Source organism: Rana temporaria, chromosome 3 (genome assembly GCF_905171775.1).
Source record: "Rana temporaria chromosome 3, aRanTem1.1, whole genome shotgun sequence".
In the NCBI taxonomy this organism is placed as follows: domain Eukaryota; kingdom Metazoa; phylum Chordata; class Amphibia; order Anura; family Ranidae; genus Rana; species Rana temporaria.
This window is the reverse complement of record NC_053491.1, coordinates 490,724,994-490,745,995: the sequence shown is the minus strand read 5'-3', so window position 1 is coordinate 490,745,995 and position 21,002 is coordinate 490,724,994. Positions and strand designations below refer to the sequence as shown.

Here is a 21,002-nt window from a genome sequence, read left to right as displayed (position 1 = left end):
TGGCCCCTGTCTATATCGGCCCCTGACTAGTTTGGCCCCTGTCTATATTTGCCCCTGACTAGTTTGGCCCCTGTCTATATCGGCCCCTGACTAGTTTGGCCCCTGTCTATATCGGCCCCTGACTAGTTTGGCCCCTGTCTTTATTGGGCCCTGACCAGTTTGGCCCCTGTCTATATCGGGCCCTGACTAATTTGGCCCCTGTCTATATCGGGCCCTGACTAGTTTGGCCCCTGTCTATATCGGCCCCTGACTAGTTTGGCCCCTGTCTATATTCATTCCTCACTAGTTTGGCCCCTGTCTATATTTGCCCCTGACTAGTTTGGCCCCTGTCTATATCGGCCCCTGTCTATATCGGCCCCTGACTAGTTTGGCCCCTGTCTATATTCATTCCTGACCAGTTTGGCCCCTGTCTATATTGGCCCCTGTCTATATTGGCCCCTGTCTATATCGGCCCCTGACTAGTTTGGCCCCTGTCTATATTGGCCCCTGTCTATATCGGCCCCTGACTAGTTTGGCCCCTGTCTATATTCATTCCTGACCAGTTTGGCCCCTGTCTATATTCATTCCTCACTAGTTTGGCCCCTGTCTATATCGGCCCCTGACTAGTTTGGCCCCTGTCTATATCGGCCCCAATGATGATGAAGAGTTATAGTTTGCGTGGAGAAGGAAGGGTCTGGGAAGACTACAGAACACCTCCCCTCTAGTTATGGAGATAAGGAGAGGGGGAGGTGTTCTATAGTGCTGCCCACATGTGACAACACCGCTCCTCCACAGACACAGCGCAGTGACCAAGTGTTTTCTGCTTTAAATCAATAAAAAACATTCGATCTGCACAGGGAATAGCCTCATAACATTCGTTATTTCCTCTATTTGCACAGAGCGAAGGTTTTCCTGGGCGACTCGCTATGCGAATGTTTTATTCACACATCCCTTGGAGTAGAAGTTTGGGCACTAGAACTCCAATCCCCCCCAGTACCCCACTAGCATCATTGCCTGTTATGGTTCAGGTGACCTCCTGTGTCCCAGCAACCAATGGCACTGTGCTGCCGACAGCATCCTAGCAACCAACAGTGCCTTGCTGCCTACAGCATCCTAGCAACCAACGGTGCCGCGCTACCGACAGCATCCTAGCAACCAACTGTGCCGTACTGCCGACAGCATCCTAGCAACCAATGGCACTGTGCTGCCGACAGCATCCTAGCAACAAAAGGTGCCGCGCTACCGACAGCATTCTAGCAACCAATGGCACTGTGCTGCCGACAGCATCCTAGCAACCAACGGCTCTGTTCTGCTGACAGCATCCTAGCAACCAATGGCACTGTGCTGCCGACAGCATCCTAGCAACCAACGGTGCCGAGTGCCGACAGCATCCTAGCAACAAAAGGTTCCGTGCTGCCGACAGCATCCTAGCAACCAACGGTGGCGCGCTACCGACAGCATCCTAGCAACCAACTGTGCCGTACTGCCGACAGCATCCTAGCAACCAATGGCACTGTGCTGCCGACAGCATCCTAGCAACAAAAGGTGCCGCGCTACCGACAGCATTCTAGCAACCAATGGCACTGTGCTGCCGACAGCATCCTAGCAACCAACGGCTCTGTTCTGCTGACAGCATCCTAGCAACCAATGGCACTGTGCTGCCGACAGCATCCTAGCAACCAACGGTGCCGAGTGCCGACAGCATCCTAGCAACAAAAGGTTCCGTGCTGCCGACAGCATCCTAGCAACCAACGGTGCCGCGCTACCGACAGCATCCTAGCAACCAACTGTGCCGTACTGCCGACAGCATCCTAGCAACCAATGGCACTGTGCTGCCGACAGCATCCTAGCAACAAAAGGTGCAGCGCTACCAACAGCATCCTAGCAACCAATGGCACTGTGCTGCCGACAGCATCCTAGCAACCAACGGTGCCGCGCTACCGACAGCATCCTAGCAACTAACAGCTCTGTTCTGCCGACAGCATCCCAGCAACCAACAGCACTGTGCTGCCAACAGCATTCCAGCAATCACTGCTCCATGCTTCCAACAGCATCCTAGCAACCAACGACTCTGTTCTGCTGACATCATCCTAGCAACCAACCACTCTGTTCTGCTGACAGCATCCTAGCAACCAACGGCTCTGTTCTGCTGACAGCATCCTAGCAACCAACGACTCTGTTCTGCCGACAGCATCCTAGCAACCAACCGCTCTGTTCTGCTGACAGCATCCTAGCAACCAACGGCTCTGTTCTGCTGACAGCATCCTAGCAACCAACGACTCTGTTCTGCTGACAGCATCCTAGCAACCAACCGCTCTGTTCTGCTGACAGCATCCTAGCAACCAACCGCTCTGTTCTGCTGACAGCATCCTAGCAACCAACGACTCTGTTCTGCTGACAGCATCCTAGCAACCAACCGCTCTGTTCTGCTGACAGCATCCTAGCAACCAACCGCTCTGTTCTGCTGACAGCATCCTAGCAACCAACGGCTCTGTTCTGCTGACAGCATCCTAGCAACAAACGGCTCTGTTCTGCTGAAAGCATCCTAGCAGCCAACCACTCTGTTCTGCTGACAGCATCCTAGCAACCAACCACTCTGTTCTGCTGACAGCATCCTAGCAACCAACGGCTCTGTTCTGCTGACAGCATCCTAGCAACCAACGGCTCTGATCTGTTCCGAGTCCATGATAGACATCTTCTCCACAGCTGCCCCTCCCCCTCCTTCCTCCCCCTCCTTCCTCCCCTTTAAAAACATACAGTATATTCTGCCCGACAACAGCTGTAAAAAAATACAAATGCCTGCGACCGATTGGCCAGCCCCCGTGCTGTAAGCTCCACCTTCCGCCTTGTATACAGCAGACCAATCGGTGTTGAAGACTAAAGCCGGGTTCGCTTTTACCGTTGGATTTTGGAATGAATGTCATTTCCCGAAATGAAAACCACATTCACTGTTGGGGGAAAATGAAAGTTTGTTCCTGAAAAGTTTTCCATCCTGCTCCTTCCAATTATTTTTTATCAGTTTGGTCAAAAATGAAAACGGATTTCCCCTTAATAACGTTTAGAAAAAAAATTTGGGTGGGTGTGAAACATGTTGGAGTTGTGGTCTGGATGAATCGAGCTGAGCATGATTAAGCCCCGGAGGGTGGGGGTGAAACATGTTGGAGTTGTGATCTGGATGAATCGAGCTGAGTATGATTAAGCCCCGGAGGGTGGGGATGAAACATGTTGGAGTTGTGATCTGGATGAATCGAGCTGAGTATGATTAAGCCCCGGAGAGTGGGGGTGAAACATGTTGGAGTTGTGATCTGGATGAATCGAGCTGAGCATGATTAAGCCCCGGAGGTGGGGGTGAAACATGTTGGAGTTGTGATCTGGATGAATCGAGCTGAGCATGATTAAGCCCTGGAAGTGGGGGTAAAACATGTTGGAGTTGTGATCTGGATGAATCGAGCTGAGTATGATTAAGCCCCGGAGAGTGGGGGTGAAACATGTTGGAGTTGTGATCTGGATGAATCGAGCTGAGCATGATTAAGCCCCGGAGGTGGGGGTGAAACATGTTGGAGTTCTGGTCTGGATGAATCGAGCTGAGCATGATTAAGCCCCGGAGGTGGGGGTGAAACATGTTGGAGTTGTGATCTGGATGAATCGAGCTGAGCATGATTAAGCCCCGGAGGTGGGGGTGAAACATGTTGGAGTTGTGATCTGGATGAATCGAGCTGAGTATGATTAAGCCCCGGAGGGTGGGGATGAAACATGTTGGAGTTGTGATCTGGATGAATCGAGCTGAGCATGATTAAGCCCCGGAGGTGGGGGTGAAACATGTTGGAGTTGTGATCTGGATGAATCGAGCTGAGCATGATTAAGCCCCGGAGAGTGGGGGTGAAACATGTTGGAGTTGTGATCTGGATGAATCGAGCTGAGGTTGCTTTTACTTGCTTACCACTCGGGCCGGGTGAGGTGTGCAGTGGTAGGGCTACCTTTGTTGTGCAGCATCATCTCTTATTCCCCAATATCATCCGGTATCTCCTCCATTACCTGAGAAATGTTTCCCCTTTTTTTCTCACTGTCCTTTTATATTACAAATATTACACAGCGTCCCCAAATATTACACAGCGTCCCCAGATGAGAAAATAGGGGACACCGGGTGATATTTGGGACAATAGGGTAACATTGGATGATATTGTATCATAAAAGGGCAATAGGGTGACAGTGGGTAATATTGGGTTATATGGGAGAAAAGGTTGACACCAGGCTATATAGGACAATAGGGTGACCCTCCCCAGGTTATATAGAATAGGGTGACACCAGGTTATATGGGACAATATGGTGACACCAGGTTATATGGGACAATAGGGTGACCCTCCCCAGGTTATATGGGACAATAGGGTGACCCTCCCCAGGTTATATGGGACAATAGGGTGACCCCGTGATATATGGGACAATAGGGTGACCCTCCCCAGGTTATATGGGACAATAGGGTGACCCTTCCCAGGTGATAGGGGACAAAAGGGTGACCCTCCCCAGGTTATATAGAATAGGGTGACACCAGGTGATATGGGACAATAGGGTGACACCAGGTTATATGGGACAATAGGGTGACACCAGGTTATATGGGACAATATGGTGACCCTCCCCAGGTTATATGGGACAATAGGGTGACCCTCCCCAGGTTATATGGGACAAAAGGGTGACCCTCCCCAGGTTATATAGAATAGGGTGATACCAGGTTATATGGGACAATAGGGTGACCCTCCCCAGGTTATATGGGACAATAGGGTGACCCTCCCCAGGTTATATGGGACAATAGGGTGACCCCTGGTGATATTGGGCTATATAGGACAAAAGGGTGACACCAGGTTATATGGGACAATAGGGTGACACCAGGTTATATGGGACAATAGGGTGACCCCAGGTAATATTGGGCAATATGGGACAATAGGGTGACACCAGGTTATATGGGACAATAGGGTGACCCCAGGTAATATTGGGCAATATGGGACAATAGGGTGACACCAGGTTATATGGGACAATAGGGTGACCCCTGGTGATATTGGGCTATATGGGACAATAGGGTGACACCTGGTTATATGGGACAATAGGGTGACCCCAGGTGATATTTGGCTACATGGGACAATAGGGTGACACCAGGTGATATGGGACAATAGGGTGACCCCAGGAGATATGGGACAATAGGGTGACCCCAGGTGATATTGGGCTATATATTGGGCTATATGGGACAATAGGGTGAGACCAGGTGATATGGGACAATAGGGTGACACCAGGTGATATTGGGCTATATGGGACAATAGGGTGACCCCAGGTGATATGGGACAATAGGGTGACCCCAGGAGATATGGGACAATAGGGTGACCCCAGGTGATATGGGACAATAGGGTGACCCCAGGAGATATGGGACAATAGGGTGACCCCAGGAGATATGGGACAATAGGGTGACCCCAGGAGATATGGGACAATAAGGTGACACCAGGAGATATGGGACAATAAGGTGACACCAGGAGATATGGGACAATAAGGTGACACCAGGAGATATGGGACAATAGGGTGACCCCAGGAGATATGGGACAATAGGGTGACACCAGGAGATATGGGACAATAGGGTGACACCTGGTGATATTGGGCTATATGGGACAATAGGGTGACACCAGGTGATATGGGACAATAGGGTGACCCCAGGAGATATGGGACAATAAGGTGACACCAGGAGATATGGGACAATAAGGTGACACCAGGAGATATGGGACAATAAGGTGACACCAGGAGATATGGGACAATAGGGTGACCCCAGGTGATATGGGACAATAGGGTGACCCCAGGAGATATGGGACAATAGGGTGACCCCAGGAGATATGGGACAATAGGGTGACCCCAGGAGATATGGGACAATAGGGTGACCCTCCCCAGGAGATATGGGACAATAGGGTGACCCCAGGAGATATGGGACAATAGGGTGACCCCAGGAGATATGGGACAATAGGGTGACCCCAGGTGATATGGGACAATAGGGTGACCCCAGGTGATATGGGACAATAGGGTGACCCCAGGAGATATGGGACAATAGGGTGACCCCAGGTGATATGGGACAATAGGGTGACCCCAGGTGATATGGGACAATAGGGTGACCCCAGGTGATATGGGACAATAGGGTGACCCCAGGTGATATGGGACAATAGGGTGACCCCAGGTGATATGGGACAATAAGGTGACACCTGGTTATATAACAATAATCTGACACCAGATAACACTGGGTGTTGAAGCTCCAGCAGGCGGGCCGGTCGGGACGGTCGGGTTTTGGTGACTCATGATCTGGCTGGTAGGTTGATGTTGAACTTGTGACGCCGCCGGTGCTCCTGGACGAGGTTTGGGTGGGTGAGGACAGGCTGGTCGGGTGTGGTGCGTCTCGTCTTACATAAAACTGATTGTTAGAAACCATCTGAGGAATCTGAGTTGTGATTCATCGTCTGTGGAGCGAGAGAAGCTGGTGGGAGGGGTGATGGAAAAACATAAACCGCAGAGACAAGAACAACGAGGAGGAAAAACAAAAAGAGAACAACAAAGAACAATGGAGGCCACATGGAGACCTCCTCATAAACCAGACTACTTCATCCTTCCCAATGTGACATTTCATGTCTGGGTGGAGGCCGATCCCTACATCACACACCGATCACTTATATCTCAAGGCCTCTTCACATGGGTGGTCTGGCACTTTTTGGCTCATGCTCAAAGACAGACCGCAATGGATCCCATAGGTGGTCAGATGTAGGTGGAGACCTATATGGGTCTGTCCAGATTCATTTTGCATCCAGGTCCACTTTTTTGACCCGATTGCAGGCTGGTATAGATGCTAGTCTACTTACATCCGGCCACCCATAAGGATTACATGGGTCCAAGTCACTCGTTAGTGTTACAAGGTCTCAGGTGTGAATGGGGAGCAGGTGTGTTAAATTTGGTGTTATCGCTCTCACTCTCTCATACTGGTCACTGGAAGGACAACATGACACCTCATGGCAAAGAACTCTCTGAGGATCGGAAAAAAATAATTGTTGCTCTACATAAAGATGGCCTAGGCCAGTGATGGTGAACCTTGGCACCTCAGATGTTTTGGAACCACATTTCCCATGATGCTCATGCATTCTGCAGTGTAGATAAGCATCATGGGAAATGTAGTTCCAAAACATCTGGGGTGCCAAGGTTCTCCATCACTGGCCTAGGCTACAAGAAGATTGGCAAGACCCTGAAACTGAGGTGGCCAAGACCATACAGCGGTATAACAGGACGGGTTCCCCTCAGAACAGGCCTCGCCATGGTCCACCAAAGAGGTTGAGGTCACGTGCTCAGCATCATATCCAGAGGTTGTCTTTGGGAAATAGACGTATGAGTGCTGCCAGCATTGCTGAAGGGGTGTGGGGGGGGGGTGAGCCTGTCAGTGCTCAGACCATACGCCGCACACTGCATCAAATTGGTCATCCCAGAAGGAAGTCTCTTCTAAACATAATAAAAAACAAGAAAGTCCGCAAACAGATTGCTGAAGACAAGCAGACTAAGGACATGGATTACTGGAACCATGTCCTGTGGTCTGATGAGACAAGATAAAGGTATTTGGTTCAGATAATGTCTAGTTTGGCGGCCACCTATGGGGACCACATGGGTCCACTTTAAACTCTATCAGGGTTTCATCCAAGGTTGTCCTGCTGGGACAGAACAGAAGAGGTTCATGGGAAAGGTTCCTCAGACAGGGTGTTGATCGAGAGGTGTGAAACTTTGCCAGAGAGTCTTACTTATCCAATTGCATTTTCCATAATGTTAACCTAATTATAGGAGCGAGGAGACGCTCATCCGAGACGTTCTGGCTGGGGGTTAGTCGGCGTTCTCGCCCCCCCCCCCCTCCCTTGGGACTACATCCCTGCGGGGAGACGCTCGTCCGAGCCGTTCTGGCTGGGGGTTAGTCAGCGTGCTCGCCCCCCCCCCCCTCCCTTGGGGCTACATCTCTGCGGGGAGACGCTCATCTGAGCCGTTCTGGCTGGGGGTTAGTCAGCGTGCTCGCCCCCTCCCTTGGGACTACATCCCTGCGGGGAGACGCTCATCCGAGCCGTTCTGGCTGGGGGTTAGTCAACGTGCTCGCCCCCTCCCTTGGGACTACATCCCTGCGGGGAGACGCTCATCCGAGCCGTTCTGGCTGGGGGTTAGTCGGCGTGCTCGCCCCCCCCCCTCCCTTGGGGCTACATCTCTGCGGGGAGACGCTCATCTGAGCCGTTCTGGCTGGGGGTTAGTCAACGTGCTCGCCCCCCTCCCTTGGGACTACATCCCTGCGGGGAGACGCTCATCCGAGCCGTTCTGGCTGGGGGTTAGTCAACGTGCTCGCCCCCTCCCTTGGGACTACATCCTTGTGAACACAGCGTCTCCCCGCAGGGATGTAGTCCCAAGGGAGGGGGCGAGCACGCTGACTAATCCCCAGCCAGAACGGCTCGGATGATCGTCTCCCCGCAGGGATGTAGTCCCAAGGGAGGGGGCGTGCACGCTGACTAACCCCCAGCCAGAACGGCTCGGATGATGGGGGCACAGCATCTCCCCGCAGGGATGTAGTCCCAAGGTGGGGGGCAAGCACGCCAACTAACCCCCAGCCAGAACGGCTCGGATGATGGGGCACAGCGTCTCCCCGCAGGGATGTAGTCCCAAGGTGGGGGGCGAGCACGCCAACTAACCCCCAGCCAGAACGGCTCGGATGATGGGGGCACAGCGTCTCCCCGCCGGGATGTAGTCCCAAGGCGGGGGGCGAGCACGCCAACTAACCCCCAGCCAGAACGGCTCGGATGATGGGGGCACAGCGTCTCCCCGCAGGGATGTAGTCCCAAGGCGGGGGGCGAGCACGCTGACTAACCCCCAGCCAGAACGGCTCGGATGATGGGGGCACAGCGTCTCCCCGCAGGGATGTAGTCCCAAGGCGGGGGGCGAGCACGCTGACTAACCCCCGGCCAGAACGGCTCGGATGATGGGGGCAAGCTTACTGAGGAGGAACAGTAAGTGAGAAGTTCAGACAAAGAGAAAAAGACATTTAGAAGGGAAAAGGAAGGAAAAGGTAAGAGAACCAACAATGCACGAGCTTAAAGGAACCAATTTAGAAAATAAAAACCTTTACAACCCCTTTAAAGCAAAATCCAACAGACACAAGACGAGACCCCCTTTAGGAGGCGCATCAGAAAGTTGAAGCTGGACGGTACAAAAATCTCACCATTGGAGCACCAGGTGGGCATGGAAAGCCAAGAGGTGAGTCAATTTATGGGTGGATTGGCCCTTCTGGAGCTGTAGTTGGGCCAAACTAGATACAAAGATGGTCAGGAGGACAGAAATGGGCCTTCTCATACACTTTTGATCACCTTGGCCCACATATAGACGCTCATCCGCCTACGAAGAACTCTTCTGCCCCGTACACACAACTGAATTTTCCAAAAGCAAAAGTCCAATGTGAGATTTTGAATGGAAATTCCGACCGTGTGTAGGCTCCATCTGACTTTTGCTGTCGGAATTTCCGCCAACAAAAGATTGAGAGCTGGTTCTCGATTTTTCCGACGGAAAAAATTCCTATCGGAAATTACAATCGCCTGTAGCAATTCAGACGCATGCTCGGAAACAATTTGACGCAGGCTCGGAGGCATTGGACTTCATTTTCTTGGCTCGTCATAGCGTTGTACATCACCACGTTCTTGACGGTCGAAAGTTCAGAGAACTTCTGTGTGACCGCGTGTATGCAAGCCAAGCTTGAGCGGAATTCCGTCTGAAAAACCATCCAAGGTTTTTCCGACGGAAAAATCCGATCGTGTGTACGGGGCGTTAAAGGGTCATGACTGGAGACCGTGTGCCATGGTGGTGGTGACATCACAGGAAGTGTTAATAATAACAGTGATGGTGCAGCTGGAGGGGGCCTGGCAGAGAGAGAGAGATATGATGTTGCTAAGGAGATTGTTGACTTCCTGGCAAACTAAAGCCGGGTGGCTCCGGGGAAAGAGGACCTGTCAGTGCAGGAGGCGGGAGTGGGATTCATTCTCTGCATTGAGGCCTCTGCAATCCACCACCCAACATATTACTAGACATAAAGATCAGCCTATTACTAGACATAAGGATTGGCCTATTACTAGACATGAAGATCGGCCTATAACTAGACATGAAGATCGGCCTATTACTAGACATGAAGATCAGCCTATTACTAGACATAAAGATCGGCCCAGGGCTCGAGTCCTGCGGGAACGCATGGGAACGACGTTCCTATACCTTTTCCACAGCAGGAACGTCGTTCCCATAGTAACCGGGGCGCGTCTGTCCTCCCCTCCCTCGGTCCGCCTATTCCTCCTCCTCCAGCGGCTGCCGTAACAAAGTCTCGGCTCTAGTGGTGGGGTGCAGTTCACCCTAGCACCTGCAGAGGTGGGGCGCCAAAGTGCCATAATGCTCCCTTCCATCCTCCCTCTCCTTGTTTGTTTCACACACGAGTCGGGCTGTATCTGCTTGTCTTCCTAGCTCATCCCCCACTCGGCCGTCTGTCCAATCCAAATTCCTCCTCCCCTTTGTTTCCGCCCACAGTCCAGCCTGCATGGAGCCTCCAGCATGGACTTATATGACTAACCAGAGTTGTAAGGTACGTGAGCTATCTGCAAAACCCCCTCTCCTCCCTGAATTATTTTTTCTTTGCCTCTGCTTCTCTCTCATTTCTTCCCCGTGCAACTGGGGGGGGGGGGCGTTGCGGTAATTGTGCAGACTGAGGGAGTAATTGTGAGGGATGGGGGATGGGGGGGAGTAATTGTGGGGGATGGGGGGGGGAGTAGTTGTGCAGACTGGGGGATGGGGGGGGAGTAGTTGTGCAGACTGGGGGATGGGGGGAGTAGTTGTGCAGACTGGGGGATGGGGGGAGTAATTGTGCAGACTGGGGGATGGGGGGAGTAATTGTGAGGGATGGGGGATGGGGGGAGTAGTTATGCAGACTGGGGGATGGGGGGGGAGTAGTTGTGCAAACTGGGGGATGGGGGGAGTAATTGTGCAGACTGGGGGATGGGGGGGGAGTAGTTGTGCAGACTGGGGGATGGGGGGGGAGTAGTTGTGCAGACTGGGGGATGGGGGGGGAGTAGTTGTGCAGACTGAGGAAGTTTATTTGTTAAAAAAAAGTAGTACATAAAACACACACATGCAATTTAAATTTTTTTGAGGCGGGTGGGGAATCTTGGGTGAGTTCCCACACTTTTTTCCCCAGGACTTGACCCCTGGATCGGCCTATTACTAGACATGAAGATCGGCCTATAACTAGACATGAAGATCGGCCTATAACTAGACATGAAGATCGGCCTATTACTAGACATAAAGATCGGCCTATTACTAGACATGAAGATCGGCCTATTACTAGACATGAAGATCGGCCTATTACTAGACATAAAGATCGGCCCATTACTAGACATAAAGATCGGCCTATTACTAGACATGAAGATCGGCCTATTACTAGACATAAAGATCGGCCTATTACTAGACATGAAGATCGGCCTATAACTAGACATGAAGATCGGCCTATAACTAGACATGAAGATCGGCCTATTACTAGACATAAAGATCGGCCTATTACTAGACATGAAGATCGGCCTATTACTAGACATGAAGATCGGCCTATTACTAGACATAAACATCGGCCTATTACTAGACATGAAGATCGGCCTATTACTAGACATAAAGATCGGCCTATTACTAGACATGAAGATCGGCCTATTACTAGACATAAAGATCGGCCTATTACTAGACATGAAGATCGGCCTATAACTAGACATGAAGATCGGCCTATTACTAGACATGAAGATCGGCCTATTACTAGACATAAAGATCGGCCTATTACTAGACATGAAGATCGGCCTATAACTAGACATGAAGATCGGCCTATTACTAGACATGAAGATCGGCCTATTACTAGACATAAAGATCGGCCTATTACTAGACATGAAGATCGGCCTATAAAGGTCCAGATTTACAGAAGAAGTACACCGGAGTATCTACTGATACTCCGGCGTACTTTCAAATTTCCCGCGTCGTATCTTTAGTTTGAATCTTCAAACCAAGATACAACGGCTTCTGGCTTCGATCCGACAGGCGTACGCCTTCGTACGCCTTCGGATCGTAGGTGTAATACTTTGGCGCCCGCTGGGTGGAGTTTGCGTCGTTTTCCGCGTCGGGTATGCTAATTAGCTTTTTCCGGTGATTCACGAACGTACGCGCGGCCGTCGTATTCTCTTACATTGTCGCTAGTCGGCTTTTCCCGGCGTATAATTAAAGCTGCTATTTCGTGGCGTATAGATAGACCTGCCATGTTAAAGTATGGCCGTCGTTCCCGCTTCGAATTTAGATCATTTTTTTTTTGCGTAATTCGTCCGTGAATAGGAAAGGACGTAACTCACGCCGACGTTCAAAAAATCACGTTGGTGCGACGCAATTTCGCGCAAAGCACGGCGGGAAATTTCAAAACGGAGCATGCGCAGTACGTTCGGCGCGGGAACGCACCTAATTTAAATGATCCACGCCCCCTACCCGGATCATTTGAATTAGGCGGGCTTGCGCCGGAGAGATTTACGATACGTCGCCGCAACTTTACAGGCAAGTGCTTTGTGAATCAAGCACTTGCCCATAAAACTTGCGGTGGCGTAACGTAAATGCGATACATTACGCCGCCGCATATGTACCTGAATCTGGCCCAAAGATTGGCCTATTACTAGACATAAACATCGGCCTATTACTAGACATAAACATCGGCCTATTACTAGACATAAAGATCGGCCTATTACTAGACATAAACATCGGCCTATTACTAGACATAAACCATCATTACAAAGTATAACAAAGACGTCTAATGAAGACACAGCACCGACAAAGAACACCCAAACAATGACTGCGGCCCGTGCCAGAACATGATTCAGGAACAAAGAGAAGACACAAATCAGACCATCCCGAGACCGGAGAGAGATGGAGAAGTGAGAGGAGAGAGGGGGGAAAGAAAGAGGAAAGTACAGGACGAGGGGGTGAGGAACAAAGGACGGTCGGAGGGGGTGGAAGAAGAAGTGTGGTGACCGATATGTAAAAAGTTGTGGAAAAGTAAGAAGAACAGACAGGAGATGAGTTGATGGGATGGAGAGGGGTCAGGGTAGTAGGCGAGGGGTACAATAGAATAACAGGGGCACATTAGAACGAGAGGGGTCAGTATAGAGGGATACAATGGAACAACTGGGGTTCAGTGGCAGCAGAGGGGATAATAGGAGAGGGGTACAATGGAACAATTGGGGTTCAGCAAAAGGAGAAGGGTCTGGATAGTAGAAGAGGGGTGCAATTAAAAAACAATTGGGGTTTGGGGAAAGGAGAATGATCTGGATAGTAGGTGAGGGGTACAATGGAAAGATTGGGGTTCAGTGGAAGGAGAGGTTCAGGAAAGTAGGGGAGGTGTGCAATGGAACAATTGGGGTTCAGTAGGAGAGAGGTCTGTATAGGAGAGGGGTCTGGATAGTGAAGAGGGGTACAACAGAACAGTTGGGGTTCAGTAGGAGAGGGGGGTCAGGATATTTGGAGAGGGGTACAATGGAACAATTGGGGTTCAGTGGAATAAGAGGGGTCAGGATAGTAGGAGAGGGGTACAATGGAACAATTGGGGTTCAGTAGGAGAGAGGTCTGGATATTAGGAGAGGGGTACAATGGAACACTTGGGGTTCAGTGGAATAAGAGGGGTCGGGATAGTAGGAGAGGGGTACAATGGGACAATTGGGGTTTGGGGAAAAGAGAACAGTCTGGACAATAGGAACAATTGGGGTTCAAAAGGAGAGGGGTCAGGATATTAGGAGAGGGGTACAATGGAACAATTGGGGTTCAGTAGGAGAGGGGTCAGGATATTAGGAGAGGGGTACAATGGAACAATTGGGGTTTGGTGGAAGCAGAGGGGTCTGAATAGTAGGAAAGGGGTACAATGGAACAATTGGGGTTCAGCGGAAGATGAGGGGTCAGGATATTGGGAGAGGGGTACAATGGAACAATTGGGGTTCGGTGGAAGCAGAGGGGTCTGAATAGTAGGAAAGGGGTACAATGGAACAATTGGGGTTCAGCGGAAGATGAGGGGTCTGGTAATTGGGAGAAGGGTACAATGGAACAATTGGGGTTCAGTAGAATGAGAGGGGTCTGGATATTGGGAGAGGGGTACAATGGAACAATTGTGGTTCAGTAGGAGAGGGGTCTGGATATTGAGAGAGGGGTATAATTGAACAATTGGGGTTCAGAAGGAGAGCGGTCAGGATATTGGGAGACGGGTATAATAGAACAATAGGGGTTCAGTAGGAGAAAGGTCTGGATAGTGGAGAGAGGTACAATGGAACAATTGGGGTTCAGTAGTAAAGGGGTACAATGGAACAATTGGGGTTCAGTAGGAGAGGGTCAGGATATTAGGAGAGGGGTACAATGGAACAACTGGGGTTCAGTGGAAGGAGAGGGGTCTGGATATTAGGAGAGGGGTACAATAGAACAATTGGGGTTCTGTGGAAAGAGAGGGGTCTGGATATTAGGAGAGGGGTACAATGGAACAATTGTGGTTCGGTGAAAATAGAGGGGTCAGGATATTAGGAGAGGGGTACAATGCAACAATTGGGGTTCATTAGGAGAGGGGCCTGTATAGTAGGAGAGGGGTACAATAGAACAATTGGGGTTCAGTAGGAGAAGGGTCTGTATAGGAGAGGGGTCTGTATAGTAGGAGAGGGGTACAATGGAACAATTGGGGTCCAGTAGAAGGAGAGGGGTCTGGATATAAGGAGAGGGGTACAATGGAACAATTGGGGTTCAGTAGGAGAGGGGTCTGGATATTGAGAGAGGTACAATGGAACAATTGGGGTTCAGTAGGAGAGGGGTTACGATATTGGGAGAGGGGTACAATGGAATAATTGGTGTTTCGTGGAAGGAGAGGGGTCTGGATATTAGGAGAGGAGAACAATGGAACAGTTGGGGTTTCATGGAAGGAGAGGGGTCTGTATAATAAGAGAGGGTTACAATGGAACAATTGGGGTTCAGTGAAAATAGAGGGGTCAGGATATTAGGAGAGGGGTACAATGGAACAATTGGGGTTCATTAGGAGAGAGGTCTGTATAGTAGGAGAGGGGTACAATTGGGGTTCAGTAGAAGGAGAGGGGTCTGGATAGTGGAGAGGGGTACAATGGAACAGCTGGATAGTAGGAGAGGGGTCTGGATATTAGGAGAGGGGTACAATGGAACAGTTGGGGTTCAGTAGAAGGAGAGGGGTCTGAACATTAGGAGAGGGGTACAATGGAACAGTTGGGGTTCAGTAGAAGGAGAGGGGTCTGGATATTAGGAGAGGGGTACAATGGAACAATTGGGGTTCAGTAGGAGAAGGGTCTGTATAGTAGGAGAGGGGTACAATGGAACAATTGGGGGGTCTGTATAGTAGTAGAGGGGTCTCGATATTAGGAGAGGGGTACAATGGAACAGTTGGGGTTCAGTAGAAGGAGAGGGGTCTGGATATTAGGAGAGGGGTACAATGGAACAATTGGGGTTCAGTAGGAGAGGGGCCTGGATATTAGGAGAGGGGTACAGTGGAACAGTTGGGGTTCAGTAGAAGGAGAGGGGTCTGGATATTAGGAGAGGGGTACAATGGAACAATTGGGGTTCAGTAGGAGAGGGGTCTGGATATTAGGAGAGGGGTACAATGGAACAGTTGGGGTTCAGTTAAAGGAGAGGGGTCTGGATATTAGGAGAGGGGTACAATGGAACAGTTGGGGTTTAGTAGAAGGAGAAGGGTCTGGATATTAGGAGAGGGGTACAATGGAACAGTTGGGGTTCAGTAGAAGGAGAGGGGTCTGGATATTAGGAGAGAGGTACAATGGAACAGTTGGGGTTCAGTAGAAGGAGAGGGGTCTGGATATTAGGAGAGGGGTACAATGGAACAGTTGGGGTTCAGTAGAAGAAGAGGGGCCTGGATATTAGGAGAGGGGTACAATGGAACAGTTGGGGTTCAGTAGAAGAAGAGGGGTCTGGATATTAGGAGAGGGGTACAATGGAACAGTTGGGGTTCAGTAGAAGGAGAGGGGTCTGGATATTAGGAGAGGGGTACAATGGAACAGTTGGGGTTCAGTAGAAGGAGAGGGGTCTGAACATTAGGAGAGGGGTACAATGGAACAATTGAGGTTCAGTAGGAGAGGGGCCTGGATATTAGGAGAGGGGTACAATGGAACAGTTGGGGTTCAGTAGAAGGAGAGGGGTACAATGGAAGCTTGGTAGAAGGCCATGGTCGGGGTGCACAAGGTATCAGGCGTCCCGTAGATCTCCGATGTGAAACTACAAGCCCCAACATGTTCTTCTAGCTACAGATCAGACAGGGAGCTGATGGAATATGCTGGGAGTTGTAGTTCTTCACCATGTGGCGATGTGTTGGCTGCCCGTTGTCTGCTGCCGTACGGAGATACCACACAGGAAGAACACGGTGTGGACAACACAATCATTCTTTCACAGAAGGAGTAGTAGATGTGTGGAACCAACTCCCGGCAGATATAACTGAATGTAACCCCCCCATCCCCCCCCGTCCTGAGCCCAATCCATTCACAAGCCGAGTAGCGGCGGGGTCTGGGGATCCCCCACCAGAGTCTTGTGACTCCCCCACAGATATGACACAAGGCTCCAGGAAAGAAGACAAAGAACGGAGCCGTTCGGAGCGGAGGAGAGACGGGGGGGTCTGATTAATAAAGAGGGGTGCAGAGGGGTAACATCATCATATAAAGGGGTGCAGAGGGGTAACACCATCATGTAAAGGGGTGAACACCATCATAAAAAGGGGTGCAGAGGGGCAGCACCATCATATAAAGGGGTGCAGAGGGGCAGCACCATCATATAAAGGGGTGCAGAGGGGTAACACCATCATATAAAGGGGTGCAGAGGGGTAACACCATCATATAAAGGGGTGCAGAGGGGTAACACCATCATATAAAGGGGTGCAGAGGGGCAACACCATCATATAAAGGGGTGCAGAGGGGCAACACCATCATATAAAGGGGTGCAGAGGGGTAACACCAGAAGGGGTGCAGAGGGGTAAGTTGAGGGGTAAGTTGAGGATACAAGTTTCCAAAGTTGGAAGAAGAAGGAGAGGGAGAAGGGAAAAGAAGTCAGGCACCGGGCTGAAAAGTTGGGGGGTCCCCCATATCAGGGGGTCCTGGGGCACTGTCCTACCTTGTTGCCCTCCCCCCAGGCTGCGGATGGTGGGGGTCTCCCCCTCTCTGTCAGTCTTGTCTTCCAGTTGAGGATAATCTGTGTCTGTGGAGGGGAGTGACTGAGTGCGGAGATGGAGGAGGGGGGGCAGAGCAGGGCGGGGACTCCCCTGGGGCAGATTGGAGGAGGGGGGGGAGTGCGAGGAGTGTTATATTCAGGTAGAAGTAGACAGCTGACACAGAGGGGGGGGGAGCAGGAAATGACTCCGAGAAACATGTATTGGGAGGAGGACACACTTATTGCTGGGGGGGCAGGTGTGAAAAGTAATTTTCTTGTCCTGGGGCGCCCCCTAGTGCAGAGATCTGGTAGTGCAGCCCTCTTGGATCAGATTCTTTCCATCTGATTGTATAATAGATTCATTGTTTCCATATGTCTGCGAGGAGGGGAGGGAGGGCTGGGATATTCCCAGCTGCTGGGTCAGCAAACTTCGCTCTACTGTAACTTCACCGGGGGCCAAACCTAGGAAGACACGCGGGGCCCCGGGGGGTAACTTCACCGGGGGCCAAACCTAGGAAGACACGCGGGGCCCCGGGGGTAACTTCACCGGGGGACAAACCTAGGAAGACACGCGGGGCCCCGGGGGTAACTTCACCGGGGGCCAAACCTAGGAAGACACGCGGGGCCCCGGGGGTAACTTCACCGGGGGCCAAACCTAGGAAGACACGCGGGGCCCCGGGGGTAACTTCACCGGGGGACAAACCTAGGAAGACACGCAGGGCCCCGGGGGTAACTTCACCGGGGGACAAACCTAGGTAGACACGCGGGGCCCCGGGGGTAACTTCACCGGGGGCCAAACCTAGGTAGACACGCGGGGCCCCGGGGCAGAACTTCACCGGGGGCCAAACCTAGGTAGACACGCGGGGCCCCGGGGGTAACTTCACCGGGGGCCAAACCTAGGAAGACACGCGGGGCCCCAGGGGTAACTTCACCGGGGGACAAACCTAGGTAGACACGCGGGGCCCCGGGGGTAACTTCACCGGGGGCCAAACCTAGGAAGACACACGGGGCCCCGGGGGTAACTTCACCGGGGGCCAAACCTAGGAAGACACACGGGGCCCCGGGGGTAACTTCACCGGGGGCCAAACCTAGGTAGACACGCGGGGCCCCGGGGCAGAACTTCACCGGGGGCCAAACCTAGGTAGACACGCGGGGCCCCGGGGGTAACTTCACCGGGGGCCAAACCTAGGAAGACACGCGGGGCAGAACATGGACCCAACAGGAGTAAAATAATAGTTATATAATATTAGTAATTATAATAAAGAAATGTTTCTATTCTCACAGTGAAATCCTCCAGGTGTCTTGTGATTGGACGTCCAGAGTCATCATTATAGATTGCAAGCTCTTGTTCCTCATAATTTATTACTCCAGCAACACTTACTGTCCCCCGATGGGCCCCCCCCTGTCTATAAAGTCTTTCCAGTATCAGGATTTCAGTATTTGCTTAAAAAAATAATTAGAACCCCCAAACATTATATATAGATATCAATATCAGTATTTGTTGCTAGACAATTAATTAATTAGAACCCCCAAATTAATACATTTTCTAGCAACAAATACTGATGATGAAAATAATAATAATAATAATAATAAAAAAAAAATATATATATATATATATATATATATATATATATATATATATATATATATATTTTTTTTTTTTTTTTTTTTTTTTTTCAAATATATAAAATGTTTGTTTGGGGGTTCTAATTTATTTATTTTCTAGCCACAAATACTGATATATACTTATAATTAAAAAAATAATAATATATATTATACATATGTATGTATAATGTTTGGGGGTTCTAATTTATTTATTTTCTCGCAACAAATACTGATATATATATATATATTTATAATAATTTATATATATATATATATATATATATATATATATATATATATATATATATATATATATATATATATATATATTTTTTTTTTTTGTTATTATTTATTATTATTATTATTATTATTATTATTATTATTATTATTAATTATTTAAAAAAACATATCAAATATTTGGGGGTCCTATCTTATTGATTTTCTAGCAACAAATACTGTTTTATATTTTTATATATATATATATATATATATATATATATATATATATATATATATATATATATATATATATATATATATATATATATATATATATATAAAAAACAGTATTTGCTGCTAGAAAATAAATTAATTAGAACCCCCCAAACATTATATATAGATATCAATATCAGTATTTGTTGCTAGACAATTAATTAATTAGAACCCCCAAATTAATACATTTTCTAGCAACAAATACTGATGATAATAATAATAATAATAATAATAATAATAATAAAAAATATATATATATATATATATATATATATATATATATATATATATATATATATATATATATATATATATTTTTTTTTTTTTTTTTTTTTATTATATAAAATGTTTGTTTGGGGGGTTCTAATTTATTTATTTTCTAGCCACAAATACTGATATATACTTATAATTAAAAAAATAATAATATATATTATACATATGTATGTATAATGTTTGGTAGTTCTAGTTTATTTATTTTCTAGCAACAAATACTTATATATATATGTATGTATGTATGTATATATAATGTTTGGGAGTTATAATTTATTTATTTTCTAGCAACAAATATATATAGATATATATCAGTATTTCTTGCTAGAAAATTAATTAATTAGAACCCTCAAACATTTTATATATATATATATATATATATATATATATATATATATATTTTTTTTTAGCTGAGACCCTACAGAATAAAATGGCGATTGTTGCAGATTTTTTATGTCACACGGTATTTGGTCACCAGTTTCTCAAAGGCAATTTTTTTTTTTGGGGGGGGGGGGGATACACTTAAATAAATCCTAATGCATTAAAAAAAAAAACGCACGCACACACTATGTAACCCAATTTTATTGTTAAAATATTAGAGTTGATGTTGCAAAGAGTAAATAGATACCCAACATGTCACGGTGTAAAATTGCGCACACTACGTAAAAATCTCCAAGAGGCGATGCTTTAAAAATTACTATATGAAAAAATCGCCACAGGTGGAGCTTTGAATTTTTTTACAGGTTACATGTTTAGAGTTACAGAGGAGGTTTAGTTCTAGAATTATTGCTCTCGCTCTGACGTTTGCAGCGATACCTCACATGTGTGGTGTGATCTCTGTATATATATATATATATTCGTGTGCGACTTACATATGTGTCCCCTTCTGCAGGCAAGCTTTAACATTGTTCCATTTTTTTACACTGTCTCTGAGCACATCACACAGTGGGCACACCACACTACATGACATGGTGGGCACACCACACTACATCACACAGTGGGCACACCACACTACATGACATGGTGGGCACACCACACTACATCACACAGTGGGCACACCACACTACATGACATGGTGGGCACACCACACTACATGACATGGTGGGCACACCACACTACATGACATGGTGGGCACACCACACTACATGACAAAGTGGGCACACCACACTACATGACATGGTGGGCACACCACACTACATGACACGGTGGGCACACCACACTACATGACATAGTGGGCACACCACACTACATGACATAGTGGGCACACCACACTACATGACACGGTGGGCACACCACACTACATGACAAAGTGGGCACACCACACTACATGACACGGTGGGCACACCACACTACATGACATAGTGGGCACACCACACTAC

At 48.7% G+C, this 21,002-nt stretch overlaps 1 protein-coding gene across 1 annotated transcript in view; it reads right to left on the bottom strand.

Moving 5' to 3' along the window:
• The window catches only part of LOC120933768 (phospholipid scramblase 1-like), a 69,736-nt gene extending 52,408 nt beyond the window's left edge, over positions 1 to 17,328 (bottom strand). The window contains exon 1 of the mRNA XM_040347161.1: positions 17,221 to 17,328. The gene's annotated coding sequence lies outside the window, so the exon portion shown is untranslated. The remainder of the gene's footprint in view (positions 1 to 17,220) is intronic.
• Between the last annotated feature and the right edge of the window lie 3,674 nt (positions 17,329 to 21,002).